This window comes from Equus caballus, chromosome 20, assembly GCF_041296265.1.
Source record: "Equus caballus isolate H_3958 breed thoroughbred chromosome 20, TB-T2T, whole genome shotgun sequence".
Lineage (NCBI taxonomy): Eukaryota > Metazoa > Chordata > Mammalia > Perissodactyla > Equidae > Equus > Equus caballus.
The window spans coordinates 3,721,620-3,741,402 of record NC_091703.1 but is presented as its reverse complement, the minus strand read 5'-3'; the positions used below and the strand labels follow the sequence as shown (position 1 = coordinate 3,741,402).

General features: G+C 41.8%; 1 protein-coding gene and 1 long non-coding RNA gene across 2 annotated transcripts in view; one reads left to right on the top strand and one right to left on the bottom strand.

Moving 5' to 3' along the window:
• LOC138919319 (uncharacterized) overlaps positions 1–12,538 on the bottom strand; it is a 59,028-nt gene extending 46,490 nt beyond the window's left edge. Inside the window, exon 1 of the long non-coding RNA XR_011429437.1 lies at positions 12,289–12,538. This is a non-coding gene — a long non-coding RNA (uncharacterized lncRNA). The remainder of the gene's footprint in view (positions 1–12,288) is intronic.
• GMDS (GDP-mannose 4,6-dehydratase) overlaps positions 1–19,783 on the top strand; it is a 656,076-nt gene that overhangs the window by 587,000 nt on the left and 49,293 nt on the right. The gene's annotated exons all lie outside the window — the stretch shown is intronic.

Here is a 19,783-nt window from a genome sequence, read left to right as displayed (position 1 = left end):
AAAATACTCAGCTCTTTCTGGAAACAGAAAAAAGACTCTGCTGAACTTGTTTGCAGGGAGAAGGGTCTTCTTCCTGATACAAATGCATGTGTGTTTTTACCACAGGGGCAGAGGGCAACTCAGGGAAACCGAGTTTGCATTTAAAAGATCTCAGTTCTAACTTTATAGGTGTTGTCCACCCATTCCAGGCCTCTTCTCCAGTAATATTTCACATGTATGTCATATATAAATACTGCAGTGTATGTATATGTGCATATATACACAGAGCTAAAGTATACATTAACCAAGATAAACTGTGTTTACCAGGGCTTTCATCTCCCCAGGAGGCTGTTATTGCTGGAGCCAGGCCCTGGCGCACCAGCTGAGGAGAGGAAACGGGTTCTGGTGTGCAGGGCCTGGGAGCAGTATCTCTGTCAGGCCTTTTCTTTTAGAACACACGCATAAAGAGCATTCACATGTGGCTACAAGTGATGTAATATGTATCACTTGTCCCTGAAGATGCCTTTCATGTCCGTGTGTTCCTTTTGGAGATACTTTACACTTGAAAATCTCCAAGTAACACTGGATTCCTGTGGAACAAGGGAGCAGGAGGTGCTTTCATAGTATTTTCCCAGTTCAATTTGAGTAATCAGAAATGAAAGTAATGATAATGTGCAAAGGAAAACAAGCTTTCATTGTTTTCATTTTACTTGACATCTAGTATGACTTCTACTTATGATCCAGACCAGAGGTTCTCTGACTTGAGTGAGCATCAGAATCACCCAAAGGGCTTGGTAAAACCCAGATTCCTGGGCCTCTACCCCAAAGTTTCTGACTCATTAGATCTGGCATGGTACCCCAAAATTTGTTCATCTAGTGTGTTCTTAGGTGATGCTGATGCTGTTGGTCTGTGGGCCACACTCAGAACTGCTAGTTTAGAACATGGGTTTGCAGAGGCCCATGGTTTTTTGTATTGTTTTCTGTTTAGGAATATCTCATAAGTAGGTTTTAGGTTTCTTCTTTTATCACTAGTTCAGCCTCCGTGATGTTATGGTGACCAGCCATCCCAGTTTGTGAAGACTGAGGAGGTTCTTGGGATGTGGGACATAATGCTGAAACTGGAGAAGTCCTGGGCAGACTGGAAGGAGTTGGTGACCTCAGTTACTGATCCAACTTCCCAAAATGCTTTCCAAAGTGGCTCAGTTAAGGCATTACACAGAAAAGCCCATTTCAAATGGATCCCTCCTCCCATTGAAAGGAAATGTGCCACTCCTGGGTTTCATAAGCGAGGTGGTAGAAGTAATGACACAGAACTTGCATGATACCTGCCATCAAAGCATAGCAGTGAACTTTAGAGGTGTTAATTAAACTTCGTGAGGAGAATGTAGGAATCACAGCCACTTTAAATATGCTCACTTGTGGCATTTAGGCTCACACAGCAAAACAGTTGTTATAGCCTTGAATTTCACCTATGCTGTTGGGCACCTCCTGTGTGACACACATACTACTGTGCATCTCCTAGGCACTAGCTTGTTTTGTGCTCACTACAGCCCTACCATCATTGTTTCCATCTTCCAAAAGTGGATGCTTAGGGGCTGGCCCAGTGGCATAGTGGTTAAGTTCACACACTCTGCTTCAGCAGCCCAGGGTTCACAGGTTCGAATCCTAGGCACAGACCTAGCACCAGTCATCAAGCCATGCTGTGGTGGCATCCCACATAAAGTAGAGGAAGGAGATCTCATCAAGATGGCAGCATAGATGGACCCTGAACTCACCTCCTCCCATGAACACAACCAGGCTACAACTATTCTTGGAAAAATTATCCCTGAGAGAGAACTGAAAACTTGATAAAAAGAACCCCCACAACAAGGGACAGTCCTGACTGAGTTGGAAGAGGCAGAAATTCCTTTCTGGAGAGAAAGAAAGCCACCTTAGCGAGCTGCAGAGCTTCACAGCTGGGCAGGAGCAACCCTAAGGTGTGCAGCCCTCCCTGGAGGAGCTGGGGACCTGAGCAGGGGCACATTACTGCTTTAAGCATCCTTTGGACTCAGCACAACTGAGATAACTGTCATAATATCTGCCTTCACTGGCTATTAACTGCAATGGGGAATACCCCCAGAAAAGCTATCAGACATAAGTGGAAAAACCTCAGCTCTTAAAGGACCCACACACAAATTCACCCATTTCAGGAAGCAACCTAAAGTCACCAGAAAGAAAGGTGCACAGTCTTTTCGTGAAAAGAGACTCACCTGGTAGGCTCTGGGTGCATCTTGGTAAGAGGTAAGACCTCTCCAGGGACTGAGACATTGGTGGCAGCCATTATTGTGACCTAGTATAGGTGTGCTGACACTGATGCTGGCAGACACCATTGGAGTTCTTCGACTGGCCTGTTAGCCCAGGGGTCTGCCTGACACATTACAGCACCAATTTAATCCAGCTCAGCCAGGGAAGGCAGCCCACCCTAGAGACCGGCCCCACCCAACAGCAAGCCCCCAGGCTACTCGCCGGCCTGCATAGACTGGGAGCCTTGACCTTCTGCAGGCAGGTGAGTGTGTCTGGCTCTGTGGGGCAGGGCCTGCATAAGGAACAGGTGGAGTGTACAGGGCGTTGGTGGAGAGTGTGGGGTCCTCGGCAGTGGGGTGACTGGGTACGATCCAGGGGCTAACTTCTGTGCCAGTCTTCCTCCATTTTGCATGTGGGACACTGCCACAGCACAGCTTGATGCGCGGTGTGTAGGTCCGCACCTGGGCTCCAAACCCACAAACCACGGGCTGCTAAAGTGGAGTGCATGAACTTAACTACCCACTGGGCTGGGCCCCCACTCACATTCTTTTACATTATTGAAGATAAACTCATTTTGGAGTAGAGGGCAGTGGATTTAGCATCAAGATGCCTGGACTTTTACCCTGCTTCTTCCAACTACTAGCTGTATAACTTGGATCAAGTTACCTTCTAACCCTCTGAGCCTCACTTTCCTCCTCTGTGAAATGAGGATAACAGTGCCTGCCCTGCATTCCACCTTGGCTTGTCTTGAAGAGTAATAGAAACACTGTTTGTGAAGCTGTTGATAAGCTGTCAAAGCGCTAAACAAATGTGTACGTGCTTATTAAATCTTCTGTTATTCCGAAAGAAAGATTTGGTGCATCAACTTGAGGAATATTTACTTAAGTGCAGAAGAAACAAAGCAAATTAAAGTAGCCATCATTAGCAAAGAACAGAAGAAAATTCTCAGGGGAGAAAATGGTTCTTCAGCTGGTTTTACAAAGATCAGCAGCTTATGTGACCCGTTCCAGAGCAGCCAATCACGGGAGTGGTCCTGGCCAGTACGGAGGGTGAAACATTCTTTTGCAAGACACAGGTTACAGGTGTACAGTAATAGGCCAGGTCTGAGCTATCACTTCCTCAATGTTAAAAGGTTTCATTATATTTCATTATAGTTATTTTCTTTTTGCTTAAAACATTAGGAACTCTAGCGTGCGGAACCAAGAACATGGAATATAATCATCCTTTTGTGAAAGTACTTGTTCCTGCCTTTCCTACTTTTCTTTTTTATTTTTTTTTTTGAGGAAGATTAGCCCTGAGCTAACTACTGCCAATCCTTCTCTTTTTGCTGAGCAAGACTGGCCCTGAGCTAACATCCGTGTCCATCTTCCTCTACTTTATATGTGGGATGCCTACCACAGCATGGCTTTTGCCAAGCGGTGCCATGTCTGCACCTGGGATCCTAACCAGCAAACCCCAGGCTGCTGAGAAGCAGAGCTCTGGCTCACTGCCCTGAGAGAGTTTCCAAGATGCAGCATGGAAACAAGAGTCAGGCAGAGCCCACAGACTCCCTAAGTGGAGAGGACAGAGGTGAGAGTTCAGGGAGGCCAGACTGGCAAGAATACTCAGGACAGAACCAAAGAGGAGAGAACTGCACAGATTGCTCCAGAGATCTGCAGAGGTCTCCCCTGGAGTATTTAGGAGAGTGCTGATCAATACATGCATATGAGGAAACTATCTAAGGCTGGGGAAGTACTACCTAAAAGGATTAGAGGGAATAGTACCAAACATTCACACAGGACTGGGAACATGCCTGTCCCCACAAGCCAGATTGGAAAAGGTCAAAATCCACAGGCATTGGTTGGAGTGTTCAGAAGGGTCTTGCTTCTGTATGGAGCTTTATTAGCCCTAGATTAGGCACTGCTCCAGACACCCCTAACAAATCTTAAAAGGAAGACCCAAAAGGACCACACTGTTTCCAGGTAAGTTAACCGTGTCCCAGAACAAGGTTCAAGAGTATTTATAAGAATATAAAAATATCCACCGCTCCCCAAGGTAAATTTCACAATGTATGGCGTCCAATCAAAAATGACCAAGTTTGCCAAAAAGCAGGAAAATACGTTCCACAATGAAGAGAAAAAGACTCAATCAAAACCACCCTTCTACTGACACAGATGTTAAAATTAGTGGCAGGGACATTAAACTACTTTTTAGAACCCTATTCCATATGTTAAAAAAGTTAGGTAGGTGGAAGATATAAAGAAGACACCCAAATTGAACTTACAGAGATGAAATCTATACTGCCTGACATGAAGATTATATTGGATGGAATTAACGGTATATTAGACATTGCAAAAGAAAAGGTTAGTGACCTTGAAGACTTAGCAATAAAAAACTATCCAAAATGAAAAACACACAAAAAAATTTTCAAAAAAATGAACAGAGTATCAGTTCTACAGGACAATTTTCAAGTGCCCTAATGTACATGTAATTGGAGTCCCTGAAAAGGGAGGGGAGAACAGAAGAAATATTTGAAAAAATAATAACAAAAATTTTTCCAAATTTCGTGGAAACTATAAATGCCTAGATCCAAGAAGTTCAACAAATGCCAAGCACAAGAAACAGGAAGAAAACTGTACTGAGGTGCCTCATAATCAAATTGCACAAAGCCAGTGACAGAAAAAATGTTAGAAAGACATGTGACACACATAGGAACAAAGATAAGGATGGCAGCTCTTTATCGGATGCTAATTATGAACCTAAATAAAGCTGTTAAAGCAAAACAAATTAAAAATACTGTAACTACACCATGTAAAACTGGTTCTCCAGTGTGACTCGTAGACTAAGGCAATTTCCAAAGAAATACTCCAGAAATATTTTGAACCAAGACTAGTATAAGTAATATTAGACTTCTAAGATGATTTCTGTAGAAGAACCAACACTCAGTGCATTCGTATATGTAAATGTGCACCAGTTTCATTTTGTTTAACAAAAGCAATCTTATCACTTGCTCATGTTTTGTATATGACTCCATGTATTTCAGTCTGCTTTCTGTGCTGTTGAAAGCCAATTTGAATATTCATTTAAGATTAGGCCAGATAGGGGCTACTTGACTTAAAGAAATCATGGCTCTTCTTTAACTTTATTATAATTTTTCAGAGGGCATTTAGGGAGTCTCCATTTGCATGACACTGTAGTACATAAATCCTGTGTTCCAATAGCTTGCACTCTAAGATAGCCCTCAACTCAGTCTTGTGAGTAATGGAAAGACAACTTGGACAAAAACCCTGGGAATGTAAAATAGTTATGGGACACAAAAGAAAAAGAAAGATTTGTGTCAGTGAGTGATGGGCTCGCTGCTGATGTTACAAGTTTACCTGCTGCAGGGTTGCCCGGAACATGTTTACTTCTAATATCCAGTGTCTTTTCAGAAGATACAAATGTATCTGATTTAAAGTTGTGGGTGTAGTTTTTTAAATTATACCTCTATTCAGTTCTACACTAGTTGTGACTCAGGGGGAGTGTCCCTAGATTGCTACATTGCTAGGTGATATTAGTCATGAGACAGTTCATTCAGAGAATAAAAAGTTACTGTATAATACCTAGTGAAAGCTTTTAAGTACTTATTGTAAAGTAGTTTTAAAGGCCTGCACTTAAGTAATTTTATGAGCTCTTTTGGCTCACGTTTGCAGTCACTGGGCGTGGGGCAAAGTCAAATGAAGAGGAAGAGGGAAGTGAAGCGGTAGATGAATCCTTCTGTGGTTGTATGCCAACCCAGTATGAAACATGGGATCCCACACGAGCCATTCCTCCTTCAGTGGTTAAAAATATGTATCTGACACAATTAACATCTCAGCCTGATAAAAAGACCAAATACTTGTCTGTCTGCATGATAGGCTACTAGTGCGGATGTTGCCACAAAAGTTACAGTTTCAGAGCATCATTTTCTATGCAATCCTCATAACAAGACCATTCCATAAGAAAGGAATCTTTATGGCAATGACTATACAAATACACATTCTCTGACATTGGTTTTTGGTGATCTCCAGGGCAAATGACAGCATGTTAAAGTCCTATCATTTATTTTCCTTCCAAAGCTTATGTGGAGAGCTGACATTTTTCATGAATTCATATTCCTTGAACAGATGCCAAAAGTTGGAAAAAGTGGTCCCCCCAAAAATCTGGATATACTTCAAAAGTGTTAGTTGGCTATCTTTATAGAATTGGTACTTTATTTGATGTCCCTAATGAAGACTATTACAGCAATATCTTAAAGATAAATTAAACTCTATGTAGGAGTAGAAAGTCCCCAGACAAATTCTTCCATTTGGGCTGGTATTCCAGATGGAGACCTAAGAGCTGCCGTGGATCTGTGACTCAGCAACTGAAGATGTGATTGAAGACCGTGGATGAGTTTCAGAAAACAATCGCAGAGAAGATTTAAGGTGGAAACACACACGTAATTGTAGGAGGTAGAGGGAGCTGGAATTGCTTGATTGCTCGAGCAGATTCAGGTGGGAGACAGGAAAAGGGCTTTGGAGTCAGCCCTGTATTCCTTTCAGCACTTCCCACCTGTGTGACCTTAGCAAGCTACTGAATTTTTTTCCATCTGTATAGTGGGGATAATACCCACCTTTCAGAGTTTCTGAGACTAGTAGAAATTATATGCCTGACACGTAGTGGGTACTCAACAAATGTAGTGATTATTTTTGCTGAACCCCAAAACTTCAGAGTCAACTTTGACTCCTCTCTTTCTTATACCCCACAACTTATACATCAGCAAACTCTATCTACCTTCCTTTGGAAATATATATCCAGAGTCCAGCCACGTCTCACCACCTCCTTAGACTAAGCCACCATGCTTTCTGTCATGGATTCTTCTAGTAGCATCCTCACAGCATCCATTCTTGCCTCCCTACAGCTCATTCTCAAGACAACAGCCAGCGTGACACTTTTAAAATGAAGTGAGATCCCGTTACTTCCTCAAAACGCTCCTGTGGCTTTCCATCTCACTCAGAATGAAATCCTAAGTCCTCCCACAGCCCCTAAGGTTCTTCATGACCCGCCCCTTCCCCTGCCTCATAAGCTTAGCTCCTGCTCCTCTCACCCCCACTCACCTCTTTCACCTACCTTCAGACTGACCCCCAGGACATGCAGACCTGCTCTTCCTCCAGAAGGTTGGAAAGCAGGGCTGGCTCCCTCTGTCTTTCTGTCTCTGTGTGAATGTCACTCTATCAGAGAAGCTTCTATAAAACAGCAACACTCTCGTTACAACTACCCTCTGCCTTCTTGCATCTCTCGTCCCATTAGAATGTAAGCTCCATAAGCCTGAGACTGTGCTCATTGTGTTCACTGCTGTCCCCCTAGCACCTTGGACAATACCTGGAACACAGCTGCTTGATGACTATCTCTTGGATGGATGAGTTAATATTGGCCCCTACACGCATTTGAGGGAGGGACCTGGAATGCAATGGAAAGAGTTCTGGGCTGAAATTCAGAACACCTGGGGCCTAAAGTCAGGTCCTGACCTTGATACTCACCACCTGTCTGACCTTGGGCAAGATCTAGACCTAGAATATGGGCCTCATTCTCCTTCCCTGTAAAATGGAACCTGAGCCATTTCTGGCTCTGAAACCCAGTGGCCCTGTGAAGTGTGGGAGGTTGTGTACAGTGGGTGCTGTCCAGCTGTTCCCAACTTCTGCCTTCCCTGACAGTAGAGCCTCGGGAAACACACTGGACTTGAAGCATGAGCTCTTTAGTTTTCTGTTAAGGGAGAAATTCTGTCCGTGAGGTTAATAAACACGAGAGGTGACTGATGTAGGTAAGGGCTTTACAAATAACCCTTTTCCTCTTGCCTTGGAAAATATCATAGTTGTGATTTTGCCTGAAACTGGAGATGGACTAAAACCCCATAAAGTTCCAGTTCTGCTTGTGATTCCAAACATTTTTATCTTCCTTTACTTAAGTAAATATTATTTTGGATGGAGGAAGTGAAGTTTTGCAATATTTCAACAGATGGCGCTGCTAGTAGTTATTATCTGACTATAAAAAATTAATTTCAGCTTTACTAATTTAAATAATCTCATTTCTTTAAAAATTTATTTGCATCCTGGAATGCTACGTTAATTTGTTTAGTCGTTTTATCTTACCAGTGCCTCAGAGAGTGAGTGGTTTTAACCATTTTGTGTAGTGAAGCCAGCCCTGAAACTTGGAGCAGCTCCATCCTGAAAGTTGCTACATTAATATATCATGCGCTTTTACCCAGTACTGTCATGGAAACATTACGAAATACTTTAGTTAGAGGAAAAGAGAGGATCATTTGCACATAGGTGCAGGCTATCTTGGCTTATGACATAAATACAAACCAGTCAGGAGGATCTCTGTACCTGGATGCTTTACACAGATACAGATATTGTCTTTAATGAATACATGTACAAAAAAGAATACTGTGATTAATCAGTGGGCATAGACAAAGATGCATGTCTACTAGAGTCTAAGGAGAAAACACTTTGCCAAGAACGATAGCCGAAGCGTTAGAGATGCTGTTCACGATAGCCGAAGTGTTAGAGATGCTGTTCACGGTCGTTCGTCAGCTTCTTCCATCCCTGACCAATGTTTCCATCTGGTCTTCAAGCAAGATCACTTTAATCATGTAGCCACGCACTTGCTTCTGGGTGTGGTTTCCCTGATTGCATACTTCAGCGTGGATTACAAATATTTGGCAGGATTCCTCCTTCTGTGGGAACCAGACAAGTCATAACACCGACTGAACGCTCTACAGTGTTGTGCAGCAGAGAACTGCGTCATCTCAGGTTTCAGAGAGCAGAGTATGAGAAGCTCACTTGGTTCCACACTCCCCTTACAACCGTGTGCCTCCAGCCAGGAAGAGGCTTGTAATTAGTTACAGGCTCCAATTCTGCTGCCACTTCTGGAGAAGACCCGTAGTCATCAGGAACCGGCCCAGAAGGCCCCAGTGTAGATCAATGTTTTGTCTCAGAAAATGACTCTTTATCCTCTGCCTTATAGCATAATCATCCAGAATGGGAAGGGAAATTCAGATCTGGGTGTGTGCCCCAAAAAAGGCTCCAACGTATGATATTTAAGAACTTACTGATAAGATTAAGAAGGCTATCACAAATTGTTAGCTTTTAAAAACTTAAAAACATTATTAATTAGTAAAGCCAAGAAATGTGGGGTGAAAGAGCTGCAACTTTTCCTTCAACCTGAGCCTAAAATTTCCACCTCTGTGCCCCTCTGGTTCCTTTCCACCGTCTTCACTCCTTTCTTCCTGTTGACTGTTCATGCCCAGCTCCCTGCACTGGCCCCAGTGAGGGCTCAACACCCTCAGAATCTAGGAGCCTGTCAGCAGAAGTCTAGAAATGTGAGCATCAGCAATCTGTCGGCATAAAGAGAGATGAGGAATGTATGGTCAAATGGCCTTTTAATTACCTTTTAAGATTAAACAGGTTTTTTTTTACTTTATTACTAAAGTCACTTATCAAACAAAGAACTGCACTATTTGTAGAGTTGAAAACGAGTAACGACAACTACCGCTTTTATCCAAGTGTCACAAGTGCTTTACAAACATTAATTTGTCTCACTGTCTTCTTTTTTTCCTTTTCTTCTGCGGTAGGTAAATAGTAAAAAAAAAGGCAGTTTGGTGTCAGAAGTACTTGAAGGGGAAAAAGCTACACTCAAGCTTAAGATCAGCATGGCTTCGATGACAGGCAGCATTGACAGACAGGCACAGGGTTATAATTCTAAAGGACACTGAGCAGGCAGAGGGTTAACGTACTTGGCATGTTTACTTGGTGCCGGGTGACATGCTTGGCTTTTCCCTCCTCCAGCTTTAATGAGATACTATTTATTTAAAATAAAAATCCCTCACTTTCAATGTGATGAGTTTTGGCAACATGTACAGTTGTGTAGCCATCTCCACAACCAAGATATAGAACATTTCCTTCATGCCAGAAAGTTCTCTTCTGTCCCTTTGCTGTCAGTCCCTCTGCCCGCTTTTTTTTGGTCACTCTAGTTTTTGCTTTCCTAGAATGTCATATACGGGGAATCATTCCTTTGACGTCTCTCGTGTTCAACTTCTTTCAGCTAACAGAGTGACTGTGAGATGCGCCCACGTTCTTACGCATGTCAGTAGTTCATTTCTGTTTGTTGCTGAGGAGCGTCCCGTTGTGTGGATATATAGTTTACCCATGCGGCGGCTGAAGGTTATTGGATTGTTTCCTTTTGGGATGATATGAATATCACTGCTGTGAACATTCACATATGAGGTTTGTGTAGGCATATGTTTTTATTTCTCTTAGGTAAATACTTGTGAATGGGATTGCTGGTTCATATGGGAAGTACATTTTTAACTTTAAAGACACTGCCAAACTGTTTTCCAAAGTTGCTCTGCCCTTTTGCCTTCCACCTAGTAATATCTGAGAGTTCCAGTTGCTCCGCATCCTGGTATTTGTATACTAGTTCAGTAATCCTCACAACACTGTGAAGTTAGATGTTATTGTTTTCATTCCCGTTTTACAAATGAGGAAACTAATGTCTAAAGAGATCAAGTGACTTGTGTAAGGTACCTGACTAATAGATGGCAGATTCACTTTATAGTGCTAAACAAGGTCTACTGATGCCAAAAACCCGCACACTTCGTATTATAAAATGTGGTGTACTTAAAGTTAGAAAAACTTCTGTTGATAATCTAGAGGATTTTAGGATAGATGCGATATGATTAATTATATGTCAAAGGCCAAGAGCCTAGTACTTCATCTTATAAGTTGTAAATACAAAGTTGAATGTGAGCAAAGGAATTTTTTAATTAACTGGAAAACAAATTTAGGGAAAACACAAGTGAGATGAAGACACCTCTCGTGTCTAAAGCTTTTATTCCCCGAAATCAGAACATCACGTCATTTCTAGTTGATACCCGCCCCTGTCTCCTTGAAACCCATGGGGGTAAAAGGTTGTATCCTGTTTGCTGAAGTTAGGAGAAAAGCCAGCACTGGAACCAGAATTCTTGGACCTCTGACATCAGCCTTTCAGCCAGAGTTTCTTGGGTTAAAATAGTTTGTCCTTTGTGACAGGGCTTAAAGCTGAATCTCGTAACACCTTTACAACTAGAGCCATCAGTGGGGTAAGATGTATGTTATAGGAACCAATACCAAACAGGAGGACATCGATGGAATCAACCCAGCAAGGTTTCCATGCATTTGCTGCATGTGTGTTTTCTCTCTTCCTCCATGTTGCCCATCCAGAGGTCTCAAATTGGGAACCTATAGGACCGACTGGGCCAATAGAGGTGCTTTCTTTAATTGAATTTAAATATCAGATGATTTCCCAGAAAAACCCAGATTCCTTTTTCTGAGAAATCAGAAGACCTTCAACACTGGGGGCACATTCGCTTGCTGACATTATCTGCCTGCTTGCCTGGCCCAGTGGGCATGTTGTGACCCTGGTCTACACACGTGGCGAAGGTACCAGAGTGGCCAAAGGGTGAAAACCTGAATCCCTTTAATTGAAGATCCTTCATCTGTGAACCTGACCAGAAATGCCCATGCTTTGGCTGCCACTGGCTGGCAGTTTGCTGGGTAAGGGGCTGGGGAAGAGAGTCCAAGGAGACTTTGTTTGGGCTCTAAAACAATGCTGGCTTCTTCCCGTCTAAAGGTGTGACGTGTTACAAACTGTACTAAGATTTCTTTGGACATAGACTCCTTTTTTTCTCTTTTCTTTTTATTTGTCTTAGAATAAATTATAGAATAAAATAAATGAATCCCATCAAATTACTCACAATTGCATCTGATTGGGAAGGTAAAATGTAGGTGTTTATAAAATGTCAAGGTTTTGGGAAAAAGAGCATTTCGTAAATGTAAAACTTAGCAAATACTGAAGGCTGGAAGGCTTGTAAGTGAAGGGTCCTTAATTTGGAGTCAGGTTTTCTTGTCTAAATTCTATCATCTTTCCATTCAGAAGAGGAGCAATTTCCACATCGAATATGCTAAATGGTTTTTTGAAAATCAGATTCACAGCACTCTCTTTACTCACCTTCCAGCACTTCCTTGTGGTGTTCAACAACATCAAAAGGGCCGGCAGGCTTCCATGGCTCCCCTCCGCAGCCCTCAGTGAGCGCCTCGGCTGAAAGCGCTCTCTGTCAGTCAGGCAGCCCCCGCTCTGCACCTGGGGCTGACACCTCTTCCTCTTCACTCAGAACCACACTCTTTGTCCTGAGTGAGGAACCTTTCGTAATGTCTCACAGCTTCAGATTCTGAACACTGTAGGGTTACTTTTTTCCTTTGTCGTTTTGGAACCTTGCGTGCTAGAACACAGCAGACTGAAAAATAAGTGACTTATCCAACAATGTGACAGAGTTTGCAGTGTGATATCATGCATGTCAGTCAAGCAGAAGCTTTTGTCATGTTCAGACCAGTACCAGCATGTCCAGGTAGCAGGACACCGCCAAGAGGCAGTTGTGCAGACACATTCCTTTCCCTGCATGGACACACACCCTGTGTCCGTTGCCTCTCTGGAAGGGATTTGTGTGGTGGGGGTATGTGTGTATGTCTGTGTGTGGTGTGTGTGTGTCTGTGTGTGTGTGTGTTTTGCTTCTTTTTAGCCTCCCTTCTAAGGAGGCAGCAGTAAGTGTGAACTGTCAGAGAGCACAGACCAAGAGTTAAATTCTCTCTTGCACACTCATGTGACTTTTCATTAGGAAACATCATCCAGGGTGATTTGTCATGAGAAGCAGCCTTTTATATATCAGTTTATATGTCAGTTTTAGAAATGACAGGCACTCCTGGGAGCCCACCTTGGATAAACATCTCTGCAGAGTCGTGTCTGTAGAACAAAGGTAATTCTAGGGGACACTGTTCTGTGATTCTGACAGCTCAGATGTTATATCTAGAATATGTGCCATCAATGATACTTTGCCTTTATAAACCCCTTTAATATGAGGATCTTAAAGGACCTTATCAATGTGACATTACATATTCTGGCACAGGTCCCAAGGGAGGAAGGCCAGAAGACAGGTGCCATTCCCGATGTAAAAAATTGAGCTACAGTAAAGAATCAGAGCTAAAATCTGACCTGAGCCTTAGGTTGTACAGTACTTTGGAAAACAGAAAGTGTAAGAAGAGAAAGAGCCATCACAGGCAAAGAGATTCTGATATTTGGGATTGACACTTTAAAACATTCCAGTCCTGATATGGGTCAGGCCTCCATTTACTCACTGTCACTCACCTCCTACTTGTCCTATTTACTAACTTGGCTTCCCAGAGCCATGTCTTGTCACTTTGGAGGATGCTGGAAGAAGTCATGTTGGTGAAGGGCCCACATGTAAGGAATTTGTGTTAGCGACAGGGAAATGCTTCCTAAGTGAAGGTCACCTCTGAGGCTTGGGGACAACAGTCTGTTGAACAGCTGGATGTTAAATACAATAGATTCTCTTATGCAGTAGAATCTCCTCTCTTTCACCAACTGAAAATATAATCTACAAAGTGACTATAATTTCAGTTTACAATACCTAACCTACTGTGTAAAATTACAGAGTAGTTGAAATTCATGATCAATTTGGCAGATATTTGTGCAATAAGACTATGGTTTATCTGTGCTACAACATCCAAAAACAATATATTCCACTGTCGATCTTTTATTTGGTTTTCTTTCCTTTTTTTTTTCTTGTCTCCAGGAGACCAATTAATTGTTCAAAGGTAACATATAGAGGAGATTTCAAGAGCATTTACTTTGGCACAGTCTCTGCCCCTTTGTGGTCTGGCTAACAATAAAGCTAAAATTTGTTTTGTAATGATGGTTCCAGTTGGACTGGAATCCCTTTGAAGTTCCTGCAGTTTGCTGTTGTGAGAGCTCAAGATATTATTTGACTGCAATAAGACACTCTCTGTACATTATCAAAATATGGTGCACACTGAACCGTAGCAAATTGCAGCAGCCAGACTCCCTCTTGGAGGTATTCTGTGTGAGTGGAGTACATAGCACATAAAGACGAGGCTTTCTCTTCATCCATTTAGTGTTCATTCTTTACTCCATGGGCCATTTGTCAATCTTAAACTCCCTGCGAGGGCAATATCAGCAAGTATGGGGAGCAAAGAGCAAATCTGAACAAATCAACAACATTAACCAGGGCGCACTTGCCTGATCTAATAATTAAGATAGACCATCATGCCAGTTGTTGTAAAGGTTCAGCTTCTCAGCTCTTGCATCAGCTGACCTAAATTGCTTAATGCTGTTGTCACCTCTGAATAAATATAGTCATTGTCCTGTCTCTATTTATATTTTATAACTCTTTTCCACCCACCCCTATGGGCTGGAGCAATCCACATGCTTCAGTGGAAGAGGGCATTGCACAGCTCCTTGCACAGGTTTGGATCAGTGCCAGAGGCAGGCATCATGCAGGTTACTGCTCCTCTAAGATGTAACTCTCTGGTACATCAGAGCAGAAGTATTTGATAGCCACAGTCTGTCTGTTCCTGACATGGAATCCATAAGCAAAATGGTGTCTTCCTTTGTTTGCATAGTGAGTGTCTGTGTGTATATATGAGAAAGAGAGAGTGCTGATGTGTGTATGTGTACACAGTTGGGGTTATATAAATCTTTTGAAAAGCAGTTTTGTCTAGGACTGTTTTGGTAAACAGCACTCATTTGGAAAATGTGTTACTTTCCTATCAGATTCATATTCCAGGTATTAGAATGTGCTGTGGTGGGTGGCTGCTTGTTTTAAATAGATAATGAAATCCTGGTAGTGTTTGGTGACACAATGACTGGGCTGTGTTCCATTGCTTGTGTGAATGAAAATATTTTAAGTGATTTTTTATGATAAGTTTAAATACTCAAAAGAAATGCCTGAAAATGTATTTTGGCACAGGGAAGTCCTTCCTTACAGGAATTTATAATTATGTCATGTGGAAAAAATAATTATAAAATCTATTTTAATCTTTTACCTTTGACTGAGTCTTAAGTTAAAATGTTCTACCTGTCTGGTTTTTACCACTGTCCCTGCTTTGTGTGTCACCTTTCCATGTTTGATCTGAGTTGCATTTAGCTGAGGAGAACAATAAATGAAAAGTCCATTGAAATCGCTTCCAGTTTCCACTCTGACAAGTGAGGAGTGGGGAAGTCACCATTCCTGTCCTCACAAGAGGAAAGCTGAGCAAGCTGAAAGGCAGCCACTCTTCTTAGATCCATCAGAGAATTGAGGTCACAGGGCAAAATGCTGCCCCAAAATTAGAAAGAGAGGTGAATAGAGAGAATGAGAGCTTATTCAGAGTAGAAACTTGCATTGGGCCTGCATCAGGTAGGAACACCTAAAGGGCGATTGACTAATTGCTGGAGGCCGAGTGTGGACTCACTCTGGGAGATCAAAACTCTGGGAGGCCCAGCATTAGGGGGACTCCCAACTTTCATGAGTTTTACCTCCAGGACCCCTGCTAGATTCTCACAGTGAAAATCAGAGAAAAATCCCCTCAGGCTTTTGTCAGGGAGAGGGGAAAAGTAACCATTTTGAAGTAGTCCAGAGCTCTCTCTTCTTAACAAAGTTCTTCCTTCGAGGGAAACTGTTTTACCAGAGCCTGACTGATGTGGGGGAAGGCAAAGACCTAACTCTAGCCCCCTCTCATCCGCTTGTCTCACTTAAGATGGAGAGGAGCAAAGTCGAGAAGCTCTTCTGAAGGTCACAGCTCAGGGGCACAGACTCAGTACAAGAAGGAGAACTAAGCAATAGAATTAGAGAATGTTTCCCCTTCCCCCACGCTTTAACATCGCATCAACAGGGTCCTTTATAAAAACAGGGGATTACAGTTGAAAGGACTGCAAGGTTCAGACGCTATTTAAGAAGGAGTTTCTAAGGAAAGACAAAGACAAAAGGGGAAACAAAAACAAGGACTCTGGAGGAAATTTTAGCCTCTGCAGAGCTACAGCAAACAATAAACATAGCCTAACTCCTAGCCAGATAAACATAAAACTTCATACTAAAAGCCTGTTCACCTTAGTTCCTTTTATCTAATATAGCAAGTCCACCTTTCAGCTGCAAGATATGCTAAAAGACAAAAAACAGTCTGAATAGATAAAGCAAGCATCAGAACCAGACACAGATATAGAAGAGACTTTGGAATTATCAGGCTTTAAATTAAAATAGCTATGATTAATACACTAAGTGATCTAATGGGAAAAAGTGGAGACACGTAAGAACAGATGGGTAATTGTAAACAGACAGATGGAAACTCTAAGAAAGAATCAAAACGAAAGGCTGGAAATCAAAAACAATGTAACAGAAATGAAGAATGCCTTTGATGGGCTTATCAGTAGACTGGACATGACCAAGGAAAGAATCAGTGAGTTTGACGATATGTCAATAGAAACTTCCAAAACTGAAAAGTGAAGAGAAAAAAGAATGAAAAAACTGGAACCAACTATCCAACAACTGTAGGACAATTACAAAAAGTGTAACATAAACATAATGGGAATAGCATAATGAGAAAAAAGAGAGAAAGGAATAGAAGAAATATTTGAAGTAAAAGTGGCTGAGATTTTCCTAAAATTAATGAAAGACACCAAACCACAGATTCAGGAAACTCAAAAAACCCCAAACAAGATAAATACCAAAAAATCTACAATTAGGTATCTCATATACACATTGCAGAAAATAAAAGACAAAGAAAAAATCTTGAAAGAAGCAAAAGGAAAAAGCACCTTATCTATAGAGGAACAAGGGTAAGAATTATATCAGACTTCTCTTCAGAAGCCATGCAAGCAATAAGAGAGTGAAGTGAAATATTTAAAGTGTTGAAAGAAAAATACACCAATCTAGAATTCTGTATCTAGTGAAATTATCCATTAAAAGTGAAGGAGAGATAGAGACTTTCTCAAACAAATTGAAATTAAAGAAATTTGTCACCAGTAGACTTACCTTGTAAGAATCAAAGTTAAAAAAAAGTTCTTCATCAAGAAAGAAAACAATACAGGATATTTTTATGGATATTGACAAACTGATTCTAAAGTTTATACGGAAAGGCAAAACATCCAGAGTAGCCAGCACAATACTGAAGAAGGTCAGCGCGCTGACACTACCTGACTTCAAGACTTACCATAAAGTTAGAATGATCAAGACAGCATGGTATTGGTGAAGAATAGACAAATAGATCAGTGGAACAGAATAGAGAGCCAAGAATGTAGTCAACTGGTCTTTGGCAAAGGAGCAAAGGCATGTCAATGGAGAACAGATAGTCTGTTCAACGAATGGTGCTGGAACAACTGCACAGACACATGCAAAAACAATGAACCTAGACACAGGCTGTACACCCTTCACAAAAGTTACACCCTTCTCAGAATGGATCGTAGACCTAAAGGTAAAGTGCAAAACTAAAAAACGTACAGGAGATAATATAGGAGAAAAGCTAGATGATCTGGTGACCTTAGAGTTTTTAGTTACAACACCAGAAGCACAGTCCCTGAAAGAAAAAGTTAATGTGAGACTTCATTAAAATTTAAACCTTCTGCTCTGTGAAAGACGTTGTTAAGAGGATGAAAAAACAAGCCACAGACTTGGAGAAAAATCTTTGCAAAACATGTATCTGATAAAGGACTGGTACCCAAAATATAGAAAGACTTAAAATTCAACAATAAGAAAATAAACAAGCCAATTAAAAAATGGACAAAAGGTCTAAACAGACACCTCACCAAAGAAGATCTAGAGGTAGCAAATAAGCATGCGAAAAAATGCTCAACATCGTATGTCTTTAGGGAACTGCAAATTAAAACAATAATGAGATAGCACTGCACACTTATTAGAGTAGTGAAAATCCAAAACAACAGATGTTGGCAAGGATGCAGAGCAACAAGAACTCTCATTGTGGTGGAAATGCAAAATGGTGCAGCCACTTTGGAGAAATGTTTATAGCTTCTTAAAAAGCTAAACATATTCTTAGCACATGATCCTAGGAATTTACCACACGCTGCTAGGTATTTACCCAACTAAGTTGAAAACTTGAAAACATGAAAGCTGCATGAACGTTGATAACAACTTTATTCATAATTGCCAGAAACTGGAAGCAAGCAAGATACACGTCAGTAGGAGAATGGATAAATCGTGGTACATCCATACAATGCAATATTATTCAGTGATAAAAATAAATAAGCTATCAAGTCACAAAAAGCCATGGAGAAAACTTCATTATCAATTGAAATAAGCCAATCTGAAAAGGCTATATACGGTATGATTCCAGCTCTCTGACATGCTGGAGAAGGCAGATCTGTGGAAACGGTGAAGAGATAAGTGGTTGGCAAGGGTTGAAGGGGAGAGATGGAGGGATAAATAGGTGGAGCACAGGGTTTTTTAAGGCAGCAAAATTATTCTGTAAAAACTGTGAGAATGGCTACATGACATTATACTTTTGTCAGAACCCATAGAATTGTACAGTGTAAAGAGTGAACCCTAATGTAAACCATGGGCTTTAATTAATAATGCCTCAATAGTGGTTCATCAATTGTAACTAATATGCCGCTCTAATGAAAGATATCAGTAATAGGAGGAATTGTGCAGGGGTAGGGGAGGAAGCAGGGATACGGGAACTCTGTACTTACTCTGAAATTTCTCTGTGATGCTAAAACTGCTCTAAAAACTAAAACAATTTTTTAAAAAAAAGGCCCTTTGTGGTGCCAGCATGGTGGCATAGTGGTTAAGTTCACGGGCTCCGCTTCCATGGCCCGCAGTTCACAGGTTTGGATCCTGGGCATGGACCTACATGCTGCTCATCAAGCCATGCTGAGGCGGTGTCCCACATGCAAAATAGAGGAGGATTGGCACAGATGGTAGCTCATGGCCAATCTTCCTCACCAAGAAAAAAAAAGGCCATTTGACACCCTAACTGAAGAGAAATCATAGTGAGAAACTTGGAATCTTATCATGCCAAACAAGTGGCAGGGAGGGGAGAAGGGATATGGTGATGCCCTGGTCACTTATCCCTATAATTTCTGGGAACCAAGAAGCCCATGGATTTGTGCAGGCATCAGTCTGATGAAGGTGAGCAGCCCAGACAGCCTGAGATGTTCAAGAGAAAATAGAGTCAGTATTGGTAATGGCCTGAAACTGGAGAGATTCTCTGAAATCCTAAACCTCATTTGTTTTCACCAGAGTTTAAGCCACGATGGGCCTGCTTGACCCTCTGCCAGCTGCTGTTGTCTGATTGATGGTTTGTTTCATGCTGTGTTTAAAAATATGAATTGGGGGGCTGGCCTGGTGGCATAGCAGTTAAGTTCCCACGTTTGGCTTTGGTGGCCCGGGCTTCACTGGTTCAGATCCCGGGTGCGGACCTATGTAGTGCTTGGTAAGCCATGCTGTGGCAGGCGTCCCACATATAAAATAGAGGAAGATGGGCACAGATGTTAGCTCAGGGTCAGTCTTCCTCAGCAAAAAGAGGAGGATTGGTGGCAGATGTTAGCTCAGGGCTAATCTTCCTCAAAAAAAAAAAAAAAAAAAAAAGAATTAGAGGGGCCAACCCCATGGCCAAGTGGTTAAGTTCACGTGCTCTGC